At 35.8% G+C, this 20,159-nt stretch overlaps 1 protein-coding gene across 4 annotated transcripts in view; it reads left to right on the forward strand.

The window, feature by feature from the left end:
- Positions 1-20,159, forward strand: part of LOC106871173 (innexin unc-9) — a 740,381-nt gene that overhangs the window by 374,359 nt on the left and 345,863 nt on the right. Inside the window, exon 1 of one of the 4 annotated variants that reach the window (XM_052978623.2) lies at positions 17,625-18,464. The exons of the other annotated variants lie outside the window; for them this stretch is intronic. The gene's annotated coding sequence lies outside the window, so the exon portion shown is untranslated. Of the gene's footprint in view, positions 1-17,624; positions 18,465-20,159 lie in introns of those variants that run through there. 4 annotated transcript variants of the gene reach the window in all.

Genomic DNA, 20,159 nt, shown 5'->3' on the forward strand with positions numbered 1-20,159 from the left:
TTGCGGACCCCCTGTGGTCCGTGGACCACAGTTTGAAAACCCCTGAGCTAGAATGTTAAAACTTAGTGTGTATGCACAGCAGTGTTCAAGGTCAATCTGTGCTTCAGCTTCGTTACTATAGCAACTGTTTGGATACTTATTGATCATACCACATATATTATGTGAATGGAGCAAGTGGAGTAAGTGGATAATGGAGTAGGGGGAGCAAGAACACACACGGAAAACGAAAGTGTTGCTGAAAAGGTCACAGATGTGTGATACAAGATTTATGGACAATGGACAGGCGTTAAAATAATAAAATAACTGTAATAAACTAGTGAAGAAAAACGTGTATATATATATATATATATATATATATATATATAGGGCATGTGTTTATTTGGCAAAAAATAAAAAAATAAATAATAAATAAAATGACCATCCCAAAATACAACAATGTCTGTTTCAAAACACAATTTCACATCAGGAATCTTGCAAAATGAATTATGCACATATATATATGTACATGTACATCTACGTGTGTGTATGTGTGCATGTGTTTACATACATGTATATGTAGGTATAAACACACCAATAAATACATATAATTTTTGCATATACCATTATGGGTACATATATATACACACATATATCACAAATAAATGCTAGCATTGATGCAGTGACATTTCTTCTCAATTAAGATTAATGGTAGAATCCATTTGAATAAATATTAGAATCTAAGAAATATAAATAACATTGACTAGTGTCTTAAAATAAGATGTCCCTTCTAATGGTAGAACACTGATCCAATTACATCTACAGTGAAATGAAATCCTGTCATGAATGTAAGGGCTATTTATTATACATACATACATCATATATATATATATATATAACATTATATATATACATTTTACATTATGTATGTATGTATGTATGTATGTATGTATGTATATATATATATATATATATATATATATATATACATACATATATGTATAGATATGTGTGTGTAAATGTGTATGTATAATACACTTATATAAAGAGAGTGGGAAAGAGAAACAAAGAAATTAGCCAGAGAACAAGTCAAATGAATAGGTCATGTAAATGTACTTAAGGACACAAATCTTTCTTTGTGAGCTCTTATCCAATGTCTACATTTTTGGCACGTGTAATAAATATACGATGCCGTCGTCGTCATCATCATCATCATCATCATCATCATCATCATTTAACGTTTGTTCTTTATGCTGGCATGGGTTGGACAGTTTGACAGGAGCTAACTAGCTGGAGCTCCATTTGTATTTTGGTATGATTTCTACATATAGATGCATTTTGTAACGCCAACCACTTTACAGGATGTAGTGAGTGCTTTTAATGTGGCACTGGCCTGAGCACTTTTACATGGCCACAGCACAAGTGTTTTAAAAAGTGCTCCAGCTGGTGTCATGTTAAAAGCATGCAGTATATGCTGTAATGTGGTTGGCATTAGGAAGGGCATCCAACTGTAGGACGCATGCCAGACAGACAGGCTGGACAGACAGTCAGACAGACTGTAGGAAGCATGGCCAGGCAGTTCCCCAGCTGGCCATAGAATATATTTTTTTATCTTTTACCTGTTTTGGTCAATGGACTGTGGCCATGCTGGGGCACTGCCGTAAAGAGTTTAATTGAGTACATTAACCCCAGTACTTATTCTATCACTCTATTTTACCAAACCTCCAAGTTTCAGGAATGAAAGCAAACCTACAACAGTTATCAAGCAGTGGTGGGGGACAAACAGCATAAACAACACACACACACACACGATAGGCTTCTTTCAGTTTCCATCTACCAAATCCACTCATGAGACTTTAGTTGGTTTGGGATGCTGAGCAATGGGACTGAACCCTAGACCACATGTTTGGGAAGTAAGCTTCATACCCACTCAGTCACACCTGTACATCAGTTTCCATGAGTGTATGTATGTGTGCATGTATGTATGCATGTATGCATGTAAGTATATGTATGTGTGTAAATTGTAGGTATGTATGTGTGTACACATGTGAAAATATATACAGCGGGTAGTGAATAAACTGTCACCTAAATTGCACAAAAATGAAAATAACACTAACATCTCATTTTAACAGACATATTTACCAAAATTACATTAGAATATCTTGAAATACTAAAGAGTAAATTTATTCAATAAAATCGCCATTGGCTTCAACCATGGCCTCGAGATGACTTCAGAATCTCCTACAACTTTTCTGGACAGTCTCCTTGTTTAATTTGGTGAATGCCACCATAATCCTTGCCTTCAATTCATCTTTGGTGTTACAAGTAGTTTTGTTGGTCTCTCACTCAACTGTGTCCCACACATAATAATCAAGGGGGTTACAGTCTGATAAGTTAGGTGGCCAGATGTTAGGGGTTGTGTGGTCGCATAAATTTTCTGACAGCATGCTTGTGTGACACGGTGCAGAGTTCTGTTGCCAGACATAGGGTCTTCCAGCAGCCACCCTCTTGACCCAGGGTAGCACTACTACCTCCAGGCGCTTGAGTCTGAGGCCATGTGGGAAGATGAATGGAGGCATAACATCATCATTACTAGTGATCACTCCAAACACAATGATGTTGACTGGATGCTTGATTTTTATAACTCTCGGTACTATCCTCAAATTGACACTGTCCTCAGACTGACACCCAAACACTCTGAAATATTCGTATTGGAGCTTCCAGCATGAATGCCAAGCAGTACAGCATGTCGCTTCCAAATTTCTGGCAGAGTGAATTGCATCATGGTGCTGTTTTTCTCATAGGTGGTGCCTAACTGACCCTACTATATACTGGGTAGCCAACAAATTGAAAAGCAAATAATGCACATGCGTGAAATTAAAATTATAAAATTGTGACAATATACTCATAACACCCTGTATATGAATATATATTGTGTGAGTTTATATAAATACAAACTTGTTATCACTTCAAATATGTTTAAGACATATTCAGACCTATACGAGGGCCAGCCACTACATTTTGTCATGAAGACATATTCTTGCTGTAAATAAAAAGGTGTAAGCATCCCAGGTCAGTTCAGAGTGCCCTCTACCCAGATCAATGAATGCATGCATTTCAAAGTAATCTTCTTTTCAGCATCAGACACTGGAAAGAAAGGCAAATCTGAACTGACTACAAGACTAAGTTTCTTTTATTTAGATTTCAGTCAAAATACTGTGACAGGTGGCACTAACCAGCTGCTCAGCTGTAATAAAATACAGATTTGAAGCACTAAGCAGTGATTTATGTAAATATAGACTTGTTACCAGTTCAAATATGTTTGAGATACATTCAAACGTGTAAGAAGACCATTCACACACACACACATACACACACACACATATACACACACACACACACATACACAGATTGAATGATTATAATGACAGTGCTTATATTTCATTTTCAATACAATCTAGAGACAACTTAATTATTTTTCTTTATATGAATGCCAGTTTTCAAGCCGATGGCTATTCAGGTTCAAGCACTGCTGATAATGGAATCACAAACATTACACACAGCATTCTTGTTCAATGGCTGCCCACAAGTTGTTGACTATTGCCAGTTTTGTTCTGTAAACTTTATCAATTAAGTTTCACCATTAAAAAGGTTTAGTGATGTGAGGTCCACTGAATGCAAACGATATTCTACAGAATCATTTTGTCCAATCCACCAATTTGCTAAAAATCTCAAGCCCTTACATTACTATAGAAGTGTGTGGGAAGGTACAGATATCCCCATCTTGCTGGAAATAAACTCCACAACATCAAAGTCCTCTTGAATGCTTGGTATGACAGAATGTTGCAAAAAGTTCATATAAATGGGATTAATTAAAGTGCCATAAAAAAGAATGTCCCTATTAATCCTTTTCTTGATAAGGTGAACCATATTGTAACTCCTGGTAAACTAGCATGAGGTTCCTTCATAATATGCAAATTCTTAGGTCTCCAGCAGGTGCAACTATGGTTAATAGGACCAATTAATTTAAATTGTAGCGTCATCACTCCAAACAATTTTTCTTGAAAATGCACATCTTCAACACATCTTGGCAAGTACTATTCATGAAAGTCCACTCTTCAGTCCAGATCATCTTCTTTGTGAGCATGTAACTTTTCAAATGACAGTGCTTCAAAACGCAATGGATGTTTGATTTTGAAGTTCCTACTTCATGATTTACTTGCTGCAAACATTTCCTTGAACTCTAGCAATATGTTTCTAGTACCCCTCCTTGCTTTGAAGGGCTCCTCAATGTCTACAGTATTCCAGAACATTTCTTGTAGACATTCTGAAAAGTTTCATCAGCTTCAAACTTAACTCTAATTGAAGTGATGGTTAAGTCACATAAGTAGATCTGTTTGAAACTCTCTCTGAAACTGTCTTTGATCTTTGGCCGTGTTTTCATCCTTCCAGTAGCACTTTGAATAAATTTCCTTTGTTCATAGCTTAATCTAAATCCTTTCATTATTTCTAAATGGTTAAATATAAAAAGGAAAAAGCATTGAGCTATCAGCTGTTAAAGAGTATATACAGTTTTGGGACATCCTGTGTGTATATTCACAAGTATAGTTTTGGGACACCCTGTGTGTATATTTACAAGATAGAGACAGACAGACAGATATGAAAGGTATTTTGAAAACACAACTATGTTTCAATTTAATCTATTGTATTAGGGTTTTCCATATCTGGTATTATAGACTTGTAACTTTCTTTGAGCAATTAAGTTCCCCAAGATTAATTTTTATTAACATTTCCAGGTACTCTCAGCTTAGCCTTCCATGCTGCCTACAGTTTGCAGCCATTGACCATGCAGAACCCACAACCAAAAGTCTATGTAGAGAAGAAAAGCTATGCAAGATCAGCACTTCCTCATGTTTGAGAGTAAGGCTGGGATGGTCTGAAAATGTTGTGGGAAAATTTATCATTACAAGCAAATTTCAAATGTCTGTTTCTAACTACATTGCACATAATTAATTCAGTCTGATGAAGTGCCATGTTGATACATTCAGCCACACATATTGCATAACTTATTACACAGAAATGTAGTTAGAACCAGAGTGGGGCAGAAACAACTGTAACTAATAATGAAATTGTGCAGCATTCATTCTTCAACTTTTTACTTGTATTATATGCTACTTTGAGCAAAATGCTTAGCAGCATTTCATCCATCTTTACATCCTGAGTTCAAATTTCACCAGTGTCAGTTTTGCCTTTCATCCTTTCAGGGTCAATAAATTAAGTACCAGTCGAGCACTGGGGTTGATGTGATTGGCTAGTCCCCACCCCTGAAATTTCAGGCCTGCTGCCTATAGTAGAAAGGTGGTGAGCTGAGCAAGCAAAATTGTTACCATGCCAGACAAAATGCTTAGCGACATTTCTTCTGTACTTTTACATTCTTAGTTCAATTTCCACCAAGGTTGGCTTTGCCTCTCATCCTACAAAGGTTGATAAAATAAGTATTAACTGAGCAATGGAGTCAATGGTATCAAATAGACCCTCCCCAAAAATTTCTGGCCTTGAGCCTATAGTAGAAAGGATTATATGTTATTCTATGTAATACCTATACATTGCTTTTACCAGTGATGTACTAGGAGTTTCTGCATAGTGAACTTTGTAGTTTTCTCAAAGTTGCAATATGAGAGTGGAGATAGTATCACACTATTGTTGTTGTTGTTGGCACTCCATCGCTTACGACGTCGAGGGTTCCAGTTGGTTCGATCAACGGAACAGCCTGCTTGTGAAATTAACGTGCAAGTGGCTGAGCACTCCATAGACACATGTACCCTTAACGTAGTTCTCGGGGATATTCAGCGTGACACAGTGTGACAAGGCTGACCCTTTGAATTATAGGCACAACAGAAACAGGAAGTAAGAGTGAGAGAAAGTTGTGGTGAAAGAGTACAGCAGGGTTCGCCACCATCCCCTGCCGGAGCCTCGAGGAGCTGTAGGTGTTTTCGCTCAATAAACACTCACAACGCCCGGTCTGGGAATCGAAACTGTGATCCTATGACCACGAGTCTGCTGCCCTAACCACTGGGCCATTGCGCCTCCACTATTAATCTAACTAAATTCCACAGAAAAATGTTTAGAAGAAATCAAAGTGACTAACAAAACAAATTGGAATAAAGTTGCAAGAAATTAGATTAAATGAATTATGGAATACTTACACTAAATTGCTGGTAAAAGCTAATTGTTGATACTTTGTACCCCTATTTAAAAAATAAAAAGAAACAAGAATAATAATAAAAAGTAAAAGAATAATTTGGTATAAATCTATATCAAATTTCACTTATGGTATCATAAATATTGTTTGCTAAACATATAATGATGGCTGGAACTGTATTTTTAAGATACAAAAGCCAGTTCAGTTGAATGCTACCTGAAAGTTCTATTAAACACGAAAGTAAAATAAATATATAACAGTATTGTATGCATATGTTTTATACATACATATAACATGTAAATATTAGGCTAAAAAAACTCTTTGGGTAGAAATGTCAAAGGTTAGTTCCAGTTTTAAAAACAAATCATTTCACATCACCTGAAGTTTCTGAATACTTATCGCACACATATACACAGAGTAGCATTCCGAGTAATAACATAATTTAGATGTGTATGTGGAAGAATATATGTGTGAATGATATAAAAGTTAAATAAGGATAATTAAAATAACAGTTATACCTATATCTCACAGATATGTATATAAATGCTAGGGAAAAATATTGCAAAGAAAAATATTTATAAACTAAAAGAAAAAGATAAATCAATAGAAATGAGTATGTATGCATAGACATATAAAGTGAGTGCTAGAGTATATTATATTTATTCGTCTAAATCCAATTACTGTTTCTTTATCTTTTACATTAACACAGTCAGACACAGTGTCGACTGCTTGCAATTTGATTGGTTAACACAGACTATGAAGTACGATAATTTCATTTGATTAAATGGCAAAATTCTAGTAGTAAAATAACTTTTACTCATCTTGATAGCAGAAATAATTTTCGCTTGACTTGATAAAGTTTGCCTTGAGGATTCCTTGATCTTCTCTGTGTTATATGCTGTGTGCAAAGAAAGTTTCGCCTAAGGAGGCATGACAGACTATACTTGAGTTGTTAGAAGTTAGTATTTTGACTTGATTTTACATGCTGAGTTTCATATTACCTGGTGAGTCAGCTGTAGGCTGTGGGTTCAGTTATATTGAAGGATGAAACTACAAGTAAAAGAATATGCTTGAAGGTTTGAAAGCTTAAATTTATTTGCATGGTGACATAATGAGAAGTTTTCTTCCTTCCTATTTGAGATTCTGTTATTATCCATCATGAAGAATTTTCTAGTGTACTCTCCGGTCTATTAATCATTAAACTGGAATCCTTAACTAAGCCAAATGCTTGTGGTATGGGACATTCCAGATCTAAACTACAAACTCATAGCAACTCATCTTTACTGGAAGGATCATTTACTCCATCCTCATGCATCACAAAACTCCTCAAGTCTTTTATACTGTATACCCTTTCTTTCATATCCCTTTCCACATTGCTTTCACAAGTCATAATCAACTCAACAATCAGGGCATATCTCACACACACACACACACATAGCCAACCCTGTATTAGGGCTGCTTCAGGTTCCAGGATTTCACATTTAGGAAAATTGTAAAGTATGGCCACTAATTTGAGACAGTCTCTCATTTTGCCATTACAGAAACTTGTACAAACTTTAACAATCAAAACTACACTTTGTTCTTAGTACAATGGCTGCTTCTCTGTATTTTAGCTAAGTACAAAATATAATTAACAATTAAAAAAAACCCGTAATCACAAATATATATATATATATATATATATAGATGTATATTGGAAAATGTGTGAAATCCTTGGTACAGTCAGACATATTTGAAAAAGGAAAATAATTTCATTGGTAGTCCTAATTAATTTAATTTTCTAATAATCTAATGTAATTTAATTTTACGGTTTGGTCTGTAGATCTAGTAAGTTTTTTGTGAACTTCAGTGGGGAGATATTTTAAAGATTCCTCGTTAACTTTTCTGGAGAGCATTTGGTGGCCATTCTGATCTTCAGATTGTGTTATGCTGTATGATTCTGTATATAAGAGATTTGGGTATATCTGGGGTGGGGGTGAGATTTGTTAATAATAAATGTGAGAGTGGAGGAGTGTCCATGAATCAGAGCTGAAAGAAAATAGTGAATGGTAAAATCATAATAATTGATTGCAGGTGGAGTTGGGAGGTGGTGGGGTGTTTAAGGAGTGTTTTATGAAGGGCTTGTGAAAGTGTCCTCCTGTTGGTTCCATTCTAATAGTTGACCTTTGGTGGAAAATATAATGGTCAGATGTTTTTCAAATTCTCTTATGGCTGAATCAACTATCTTAATTTTATAGAGAAGCTTCAGTAATTTTCTATGTTAAAGATGAGTTTAGGTGTGTGTGTCTGGGAGGAAGTGTTAATGAGGTGTAAGATATATGTCTTTTGATAAAAAAAAAGGGGACGATAGTAGAGAGAAGGAGAGAGAGACGGAGGGAGAAATAAAAACAAGGTTAGACTTGGAATGTTTGTTAATAGAAATGTATTTTTCATATTTACATTTTGGTTTTGGAGGGGAGGTGTGTGTGTGTGTTGGGGGAGAAGATCAGCTAGCTCACATTTTTACTTCCCTATATATCAACAAACAAAAAGTATATATATATACATATATATATACATATATACACACACATATACAAGCATACATATATATATATATATACACGCGCGCACATATACATATGCCAGTTGCCGAAAAGATTATTACAGCATGTTAACAAAGCATAAGCTTGACGAATAAAATATAGTTCGTTGAAGATTTTAGGGATAATGCATATATCATTCAAGGCATCCCTATATTAACTCATCTCAATCCATTTCATTGGCTTACTTGAGTTATTTCCTTAACCTCACTAATCTATATATATAAAAATGAGTCTGTGTATGTGTAAACCCACATAACTTCTGAAGTTCTCACAACTGTTCTCCATATTGGGAACATACATTACTTATGTTCCAGAGATGATTTTAGACTCTTAAAAGTTTTCACATAAGTAGTGGGCCTCTTAGGAGCAGAAAACACCCTTTCCTGGGCTACATAGAGAAAGGAGGTAACTCTTTGTGAATGCTTTTTTCATCTTTTTAAAATATTGATATTAATTAATGTTTTTATTGACAATTAATTATTAGCAGTGCCATCTCAGTTCATTGTATGTATTTCTTAAAATTTGCTAAGATATTGATATTATGTACCTTTTTTTCTTGTCATTTCATTACTAACGTACAACTGTCATCTCATTTTATTACATCATATTTCTTGACACAATGTCTCCAAAGAGGAGATCCTCTATTGGTCGAAAAATTATCACAATCTCAATTGACTGTGTGACAAAGCAATATTGGCTCAAAAAAAACAGCACTGTAAGTAAAATTAATAAGCAGTTGCTGCAGTACCTTCCTGAAAGTCCGCACATCTACAAGTCAGTTGATACAATCCCAGATCCAGAAGAGGTGGTAAATTATCCAACTGAATTTCTCAATTCATTGGAGCCTCCAGGAGTACCTCCCCACAGATTGGCACTTAAAGTGGAAACTCCAGGAATTTGGATCCACCAACACTCTGCAATGGGACATGCTTGGTGGTAAAGAAGATGATGCTACATATTAATGAGGTTACCATTCTCTCTGGATGTGAAAAAGGAGAGGACATTTTCATATCCAGAATTCCTATCTTTCCATTGGGAGCAGAAATTCCTTTTTCATTCAGAAGAGTGCAATTTCCTATTTGTATCAGCTTCACAATGTCTATCAATAAATCTCAGGGTCAAACACTATCTGTGGTAGAACTTCACATGCTTCTCACACAAGCAATAAATGTTGAGTGCTTTAGAGTGGGAAGCAAAAAAAAAAAATCTAATTGTACTTGTTCCACAAGGGAAAAACAAAGAATATTGATCCCCAAGCGGTTTTGTAGGAATTACTACATCCTATGATGCACTCCAGTATCCACTGCTCTTTGTGAATGGTGAAGATGGATACCATTTCGGCATAATACCAACAAACCCGAAGACTGCACCAACAAAGCAGTTTCCTGCATGGACCTCAGTATCAATGCATATTCTCCAATTACTCTCACCAACCATGCAGTAAGCCATTACGCCACATTTTTTTAAGTATTTCGTAACTGCATATTCTCATGTGACTGCATAGACTCAGTTTATGTTTCTTATTCTACAGCCACACCAGCAATCCAATGTCAACCCTTCGCCTTCTGCAACATTTCACTTTCCCGTTGCCGTTTCCCATTGCAGCCCCTTTCCGGAATGTAACCACTTACATACAATATCTCCATTACATCTACATTCATTCGACTGTCAATCATACAACAGGTCGTGTTAGACGCAAAAGAGAGTATATTCACTGACAGCTTTTCAGCGTGTTCAAAAATCACATACTCTCCCCACGCCCCATCAATTTTACATGACAAGTTAGGGCCTGGAATCCACCAAACGGACGCATGACATGTCTCTTAGTTGAATTAGCCCATCATTTACTCCACAAATATTTTGTCGTCAAGGCTGCGCTTTCCCGTATCACGTTTCAATATAACTGTAATATATATACAAACTATGCCTTAATTCTGAGCAATGCTGAGTATCTCTGTTAGTTATACATATTACTGAACTGCTGGTAAAGATTATTCGTTGACCTTTTTTTCTGTATATAAAAACCTATGTTTATTGATGAAGTAGTTTCATGTTGTGATTGATTAGCTGAACAGATTTAATGAGATCACAATCGCCGCTAACAAAGATATTTTCCTTTCAGCACAAGAATTTAACTTAAACTGGTTCTTAATTTAAGGACATTTTTCGTTTCTTTTCGAGTTGCTAACGAATGCCGCTAGTTTTTCCTTTTCTCTGTCTCTAACTAGGAGAAAAATATCAATTCATTAAGAATTTTTTGTGTACGTCATTCAAAACTGTAACATAAATGACTTTCGTTAAATCCATGCCACTTGAGTTACAATATTCCTAATCAGAAAAACATGGACTAACAAAAAAAAACATGTCCATTGATGATCTTATATGTTTTTAATGTTATGTTTTATTTTTATTAGTCTGGTATATGTACTTCTTATATATTCTCCGGTTCGCCCATATGCTTTCATGGTGCGGGACCGTTCTGTAGCGACTGGTATTATAACTGCTGAAGTTATGATCTGCCCGTCAGTCAACAGCTGAAGTTGGAAATGCCTTGCAGTGTTATTTCTGTTTAGACAGTAAATACATAGATCCAAATATATGTAGCATTAAAAATAAATGCAATAGAGACTAGACAACCATCTGGTGGCTATATGGTCGATAAAACATTTTTAGATGTTTTCTGATTAATGATAACGGTGTTTGTGGATGTAAGACTTCAGTGAACTAAGTTTTACTACACGGTACGAAATACCACTATGAATCTTGTTTGCTTTTCTAACTTCATTAATGATCCTCTCAAAGCTATTTGGGTGCTACTGTGCATCACAGAACCTGTAATTCGTTTTACTTTGTGGGTACTGTATCTATTAATTATTTACAACGAGCGTTAAAAATATAGTAAAATAACACTTAAGGCGAAAATTAAATTAAAAAAATAAACTGTGTATATCAATGCAGAATAATGTAACAGACATAGGTTGGTGTAAATAAATGTAAAGTTTGCTAAATGTCTTGTATTTACGAAACTTATCCTGTTTGATGATTCTTCGATTCTGCACTGATGTTGTGAAGATGCCCTAATAGCTCGTATTGGAATCTTTTCAAAAATAGATTTAAAATTTTATTTGTACCACCCTAAAATACTTCTGCTTTCTGTCAGAAGTTGTGACTGGCAAATAGTATCGGCAATTTGAAAAACCAATGGAAACATTACTTGGTGAGGTGATTCTGTTGAAACTGATCCTATGCAAACAGCCACACATACACATTACATAATCAGCATGAACTGTAATGGTAGGTGAAAAGAATGGAACCCGGCGAGTTGAGTTCAGATACGGAGTCAAGTATACAACGACCTTTATGTTTGGATAAGTCACGCCTGGGTGACAATTTTTTAACCACCGAGATATGTCACAAATCAAAAATATAATTTGACATTCCTTGAAATCCTATGGAAATCCAAACATAATTTATAATTTTAAGAAAATCTAGAAGATACTTTTTTTACATGATCTAGTCAAATCTGAGTTTTAAAAAAGCAGAAAGGTAAAAGAAGCTTCCCTGTTTAGCGACAGACATGGAAATTCATTGAGTTGCTGCAATAACGTTTGACTTTCGAACGTAAGATGGAGTATGTGCTGTCCGGAGCAGTCCTTCAGTTTGCCACCACTCTCTTGTCTTCATACCCTATGAAACAAACCAAAAAGTGTTGCTCTCTTCACATCGTCTTTTCAGTGTGATAATTATGAATGAAAATAAAGGACACATTAGAAGTATTTTCTTGATTAAGATCGGTACAAAAGGGGAAAAAAAACTACTAATGTTGCAATGAATTACCTTCTACACTAAACAACATTAGTCATATTAGCTCGAAAGAAAGAACTTTTTACCAGCAGTATTTTCTAAAACTTCAAGTAAATTTTCACGTACTAGGACGAAATGTAGAACAATAATAAATAAAATGTAAGCTCCATATACTAGTTCTGTGATTGTCAAAGATGTAAGTGCTTCGTCTTTTTAATGTATAACGAAGATGGGAAATGTGGAAATGATATACAACTTGAGATGAAATGAACTAGTAAGCAACGATTTATCCTCCGTTATAAAATACAATGACTGCCATACATGAAATAAAATAAATATAAAAGGTTACAACAAAGATGTGTGAGAGACTTCGTGGTTAGGCTGGTAGATATAGTTGACATACTGTTTGGTAGGTGTGTAGATGAAAGCGGAGACTAGCTGGTATCAGATACATCGTTGTCAGAGACGAGTTGCGTGTGGTCGGTGGCGTGTGCCAAAGTCCTAGACCAGTCGGGAACTGTCCTTATAGAGATCAGTAGGTTCCTAGATCTGGTGATTAATTTCCCGCGTAAGTCAAAAAAATGAACTGCTGCTCCAACACGATTGGACAGCTGGAAACCGACCAATACAAACAAGTTCAGCTAATCACATGGTCATGTCACCTGCTGGAATGAAAGGGCTTGTGGAGCCGACATCCGGGTATTTAAACCTAAACAACTCATAACGAAAACATCTTACATATAATAACAGTGTGAATCACTTCTGCTCCAAAGGTATATCTATGGATGTGTAGTGAAACTACTTATCGCCATTATATACAAACAAGCCATCTTCCCCGCTGTTATAAATATAATCAAGTTCGGGCGTAGTAGAGAGCAGCCTACTGTATCCATCACGTGACTGATTATTATTTGAAGCGGCAACTGCCTCGTACCGTTCCCGCCAGAACGCAAACTGACCAATCACAGCCCTTAATAAGGTCACGTGATAGTGTTCTTCTAATGCTTTCCTGGAGCCTACCCTCAGCTATAAATAGCCTAAATTATACCCGCCAAATCGTCGCGGTTCAGATCTCTTAGAGACCTGTTCCGTGTACCACACAGAGCAGCAGCAGCAGTTCCAGCGGCGACATCAACAGCATCTCCAACTACGACTACCAGCATCGCCGCCGCCAGTCAACACGACACTACGACTACCAGCGTCCCCAACAACGTCAACATGACTTCTACGTACACAAGCTACCAACAGCTAACCAAACTACCGCGGCACTTCTCTCTTCAATTCTGTTTGTGTGATTCATCTTCACCACGATAAATAATAGACAAGAACCTAGCCTGCGAAGAACATCTGTACTCAAGAACCCGGCTTGGCATGGAAGCCCTAACATCACAACTAGTGATCGCTCTGCCACACACGCCTTAACTTCTTATACAGACACTTACCACTGTGTACTCTAAGAACTGGCATAAATTCTTACACGTGTTACTGACTCTTATCGAACTCTGTGTTACACTCATTCGCACTCACATACACTCTCTTCTTTACATGACGGCCTGTCTTTTATTGTGTTTTCATTATGTCGCATTCACACTCACACACAGACATACATTTTAATGCTACAATAAATATTACTGTTATTCATCTTTATCGGTTGTGTTCTATCGTCTTCATTACTGGCATTTACGAATTCACTATGTTATCGAAGTATAACATATATATATCATTTGATATATTTTTGTGTTCGACCGTGTGACGCGTTTAAAGAAAGGAGCCCTGTTTTTCCATTCGTCACCATTTCTCCTTTTGGGTTCGCACGGTCGTTCCTACAGATGTAATTAAGTGCAATGCAGAAAAAAATTCATTTTGTCTATTTTCCCCAGTAAAACGTTTACAAATGAAATTATTGCAAGTAAAATCGTTTCTAAGTGTGACCTCAGAAATTATAACAAGGTTTTTGCCGTGAAACTCTTACTGAGTTTCATCGAAAGATGTACGAACTTGTAGCGAGAACATTCAGCAACCACAGATGTCGCGATTCGCTGGAATGTTTGCCAAACATGATCAGCGTATAAAACCAGTTGCGACTTCGCCTGGAAAGAATATTACTCAGATAATCAACAAAATATGGCTAATCACAACTTCATGTGGAAGAGGCTCCAGCAACCATATCCACTTTTGACACACTCCTTTCTGAGCCGCTCAATCGATATGATATGACACACGTAATCGAGACCCAGGGAGCTTTGAGTGTGTAGCAGAGAGAGCATGAAACAGCAAAGACGACATGACAGACATACCATTGGCGACAGCAACACAAAGTTGACTTTCATCATTATGGACTATCCACAGAAACACAACGACTAACAGTAATTTTGCGAATACTATTTCAATAATATCCAATCTCTCCCAACAAAAATAAGGTTTGTTCGTAAAAACCTCAACATATTTCGTCATTTCTTCTATTTAAAACTGCTGACGCTAGAAATAACCAGCACCCGATAGCTGTCAGCTCTCAACATCAATAGTCATCTACAGTTAGCAATCAGCTCGAGTTCATGTGGTAACTACATTCAAAAGCCACAAGCCTTTTTTGGACTATACGCAAATACTAATTTGACTGCAAAGGTATGAACAGTGCCTGTGTGTCTATTCAAAATTAAAACAAAACAGGGATAATTTCAAAGAAGGGGGACGCTGTACAGATCAAATGTACACAATGGTGCTCAAACTGCGCCTGTTCTTTCAGTTGTCGTGGCAATAATTGCCATGAAATTGTTCTCTAACGGTTCAAACAGAAAAAACAAAAACATTTCGTGCAGGCGTAGCTAAGTGGTAAGAAGTTTGTTTCCCTACCACATGGTTCCAGGTTCAGTAGTTATGTATGGCATCTTAGCAAGTGTCTCCTACTATAACTCCGGGCCGACCAAAACCTTATGAGTGGATTTGCTATGCGGAAACTGAAAGAAGCCCGTCGTGTGTGTGTGTATGTCTTTGTATCTGTCTATCATTACATCTTGATAACCGATGCTGATTTGTTTATGTTCGTGTAACTTAGCGGTCTGGTGAAAAGAAAATGATAGCATAAGTACCAGACTTAGAAATAAGTACTGGGATCGATCTGTTCGGCTAAACCCTCCAATTCGGGGCTCCAACATGACCGCAGTCATGCCTTAACAAATATTTTAAATCAGGAATTTTTTTCTGTTTAGCTGCACTTGCGAAAATTTCAATGTTTAATGAAAATTTTAAAATTTGGTATATTGATGTAATTTCCCACGCTGAATCTCGGGAGATAATTCACTTTTCCCAGGAAATTATATAAAAAAAAAATTACAGAGGTTTAAAGTTTGATCATTTTTGATGAGTCAAAAAACAGGATTTGGAAGCTATCAATTTGTGCGTGACAGCACGTGTTGTCAACTGTAAACGTATGGAATATTGGCGTAATTTTGCTTTACGTATGCCTTATAACTTTTTATTTTTTGGAATTTTCAGAAAATTTTCTACACACGAGAGTTCATACGATAATGTACACAAAAAAAATTTCGCGTGTGATTTTAAGGCCTGTTTAGTTGTTATTTTTTTTAGCACATACGGCATGCGTTTTAAGCATTTAATAAGTGACAAAAAAAACAAAAAAAAAACACCTGGTAAGTAGCTTGGCTTGTTACTATGGCAACAGGCCCCGATATGTCTGTAGTTTTCGATTGATTTATGACGAAAATGAATTTCATGTCAGTGCTTACTTTACAAAACTGCACCAATATACCAAATATGAAATCAATTGGAACAGAAATTGAAGAAATTGAAAAGTAGCAGTGAAACAGAAAAGATCCTAAATAAGTTATTCTTTTACTTGTTTCAGTCATTTGACTGAGGCCATGCTGGAGCATCGCCTTGAAATGCTTTAGTCGAACAAATTGACATCAGGACTTACTTTAGTACTTATTCTATCGGTTCCTTTTGTCGAGCCGCTAAGTTATGGGGATGTAAACAAACCAACACCAGATGTCAAGCTATGATGGAGGGACAAACACAGACACACACATAGATATACATACATACGACAGGTTCCTTTCAGTTTCCGCCTGCCAAATCCACTCATAAAGCTTTGGCCGGTTTGAGGCTATGGTAGAAGACACTTGCCCAAGGTGCCACGCAGTGGGACTGAACTTGGAATCATGTGGTTGGGAAGCAAGTTTCTTATCATACACCCACACCTGCGCCTATCAGTTATTAACCGATAATACATGACATTTTTTTTTATTCAACTTCTTAAGCAACGTAAGACAATAAAGCAAAAAAAAAAAAAATTAAGTCATTTATTGACAATATATGACATTCAAATTGCAAACATCTAACATAGCATCGTGACATTACATGTGTGTTCAGTATTTCTAATGTTGATTAAGACGAATATCCCAGCTGACGCCACGAAGAAACTCAGCCACAGATCTGGTTTTCTCCCGTCGAGTGGGCTTTTTCCCTCACTGGATTCGTATGTTTCCCAAGGAAGCATTGCAGGCAAATTTTTTTTATTGTCCCAATCGTAGAAAGTAGGCCAGCGCACATAGTTGTGTTCAGAGCATCAAGACTGATATGTGAGACAAAGATAAGTTATCCTCATGCTAAAGACTTGAAATTATCCAAGTAACAAGTGGAAATGTTAAACCAAACGAAAGATCAAGTTTACCACGCATTAATAGGCAACCGTCCCTCATAATCAAAAAGTGATTGATTTTTCAAATGAAATAGAAAAGTTGTTATAGATTTAAATATATCCCGTGTTATCTATCGTGAAATTAATAAAGAACAGAAAAATACTGTAATGGCAACGAAGAGCTCTTGGCACTTACTTAAAAACATTTTAAAAAAAGAGAGAGACTAATTCTACTGTTAAATAACCAATTATAAGTAGCAAAGTTTCAAATGATTAATGTTCAACGGTATTAAAGAAACATGAAGTGATTAATAAATAAAAAAAAAGAAACGCTAGGGTACTTGATTGTTTAGTATTTATGATTTAATTGATGTTTAATGTAAAGTCGGCTTTGAGTCAGTAGACCTACGAAGGAAGGCGTTGAAACTATGAACATACCGTCTTTCTAAGACAATGTGTCTAGATCCACATAATCTAATATGTTCTTACATATTTTAAAATAATAAATGATATGGCTGTTGTTTCTAGCAGATGACGAGATCACGTAGGGTCTAGTTGACTCGTTTTAGGTTTTGCTTTGTTAACATAAGAGAATAATTCTTCCATGAAAATATATAAAATCGAGAAGCAAGTGTCTTCGTATTTAAAGAACGAAAGTATTCGACAAGGAAAGTAAATGCCTGGCGGTGTGTTGTATAGTAAATACAATTGCTTTTTCTGTGGACAAAATATGTAAATACAAAGATTGCCTGAGGTTTTTTAGGTCCTCATTAAGGACCCACTAGATTTCTATGCGAAGATATTCAAAGGCTTCTAGGCTCTCCATAAAGTGACACAACCTATACATACAAAGATGTCAATGTGTTCAAGTTTACTGTAAAGACACTTTTTCTTTATTCGGCACTTACGGCCACAACACAGAGGGGGACTCTAGAAGGACAGACACAACATTACAATGGGGATATAAAACATAAAACGAATGACAATGAGATGTTATATAATGAAGAATGAAATGGCTGCATGGGCCCTTCGCTGTAAAGACACACCATGACTACGAAGACCTGGGATGATTTTTCTTACTCAGAAACGGTGGTGGGTTAAAAGCCGAAGCGCTTCGAGGACTTGGAGCATATTTGAAAATCGGCGTAAAGATCACTGACTTGCGTGTAGGAAAAAATACTATTTTGTCGATATAACAACATATGTACATTAATGACAGTTGTTTTACCGCCTACGGGTAAGTTTATTTATTAGTGTGTATATGTCTGTGTGTATATATTGTTTTTACGTCGTGTTACAATACAATTTTATATTAAACTGAAGGATTACTCAATACTTTATTCTTTATTAAGAATAGTGTTAACCATGACATCGAAGTTTCGGCCTGCTTAACCTTCATCACACTGCTGTACATTTGAGTTCCTCCGGGCCGAAACTTCGAAGTCGTTGTTATCACTACTCATGTTAAAGAACTAATGCTGCACTGCATTTTTTGCCTTGAACAAGACAATTTTGAAAAGATAAATATACATCACTGTTAAATGTTATTGTTCAGCTGAGGATAATATCAATTTTATTTTCTTTTATCGAATATTATCATTAACTGTGTTATGGATTTTGCCAATGTGTGAGAAAGAAATGAAGTCCACAAATATTATCTATCTATCTATCAGTGTGTGTATGTATGTATCTATCTATCAGTGTGTGTGTGTGTGTATAGCATAAAAAACTCCTGCAGAGTAGAAAAGTAAATAAACGACAAAAAAGAAATATTCGATGACGATCATTAATATTGTTAGCTGTCACGCTGCTGTCTTTTGATAAATCAAAATCCAGTTCAGATGTGAAGTTGGGACACACTAAACATTAGTTTTTGTCATCTTGTTATTTATTTGGAGAGTCTCTCAACAGTCATTCATTCTATATCACTGTATTTTGTTGATATATACGTGTGTGTATGTGTTTTCTTTGATATGCAAACAGTTTTATTTACCTTAATATTAACTATATTTCTTAGCAGTGTGAAATGGGTAAATAATTGAACTTATATTTTGCATGTCTTCTGAAATCAATAATGATGTTGACATGGAAGTGTCTTTGAACAAACCAAAATCAAATATTAAACATGGGAGTTTTAATATTTGATATTAAGATACTCTATCTGGGGTTTGTTAACATGGACTGTCAAACTCTAACCCAAGTTTTACTTGTAATATCAAATATGAAAATTGGTGTTAGCTAACACTGTTATCTTTGTGTTATTAATACACAAGCTTGCATTTTTGTTTTATATTTGAAAGCCACATTGAATTAAATTTGATCTAATACGGCCGAATTAATTATTATTATTATTATTATTATTATTAATCTTTTTATAGAAATGTAATTACATTTATTGTGAAACTTTAATTAAATTAAAAAATAGAATTGTATTTTTTTACAGAATCCAAAATTCTTTCAGACGGCCGCAGATTCCCACCTTTGATTTTGAGCAGGCATGGGCAGAGTTTTCGAGAAGCGGGCCGCATGAGCCATGGCTCATCATTAGGCGGGTTGAACTACTAAAAAAATTTTAACTCTTTGTTTAGGTGTGCCATTCAGAAAGTGTCGCGGGCCGCAGGTTGCCCATGACTTAGAGCATTTCCAAATATCTTTTAGTATGAACACCATGGAAGTGTGGATTTTGTTTTGAAAAGAACTTTATGGCAAACAAACACGTCATATAAAATATCTTTCAAATCAGAATAAAGTTAACGTGATCGAACCTTATTGCTGATCGAATTTTACTGTATCCAGATATTTGGCATCGCAAATAGTTATCTGGCTTGTAAGGTATTTATTTCCTCTGAAAAGTTGATTTAACTGGTAGAGTTTATCGATTTCTGTTAAACAAGGTCGATTTTCATAGAAAATAGTGTTTATGGATGGGAGC

Source organism: Octopus bimaculoides, chromosome 2 (assembly GCF_046866305.1).
Source record: "Octopus bimaculoides isolate indiv1 chromosome 2, ASM4686630v1, whole genome shotgun sequence".
Lineage (NCBI taxonomy): Eukaryota > Metazoa > Mollusca > Cephalopoda > Octopoda > Octopodidae > Octopus > Octopus bimaculoides.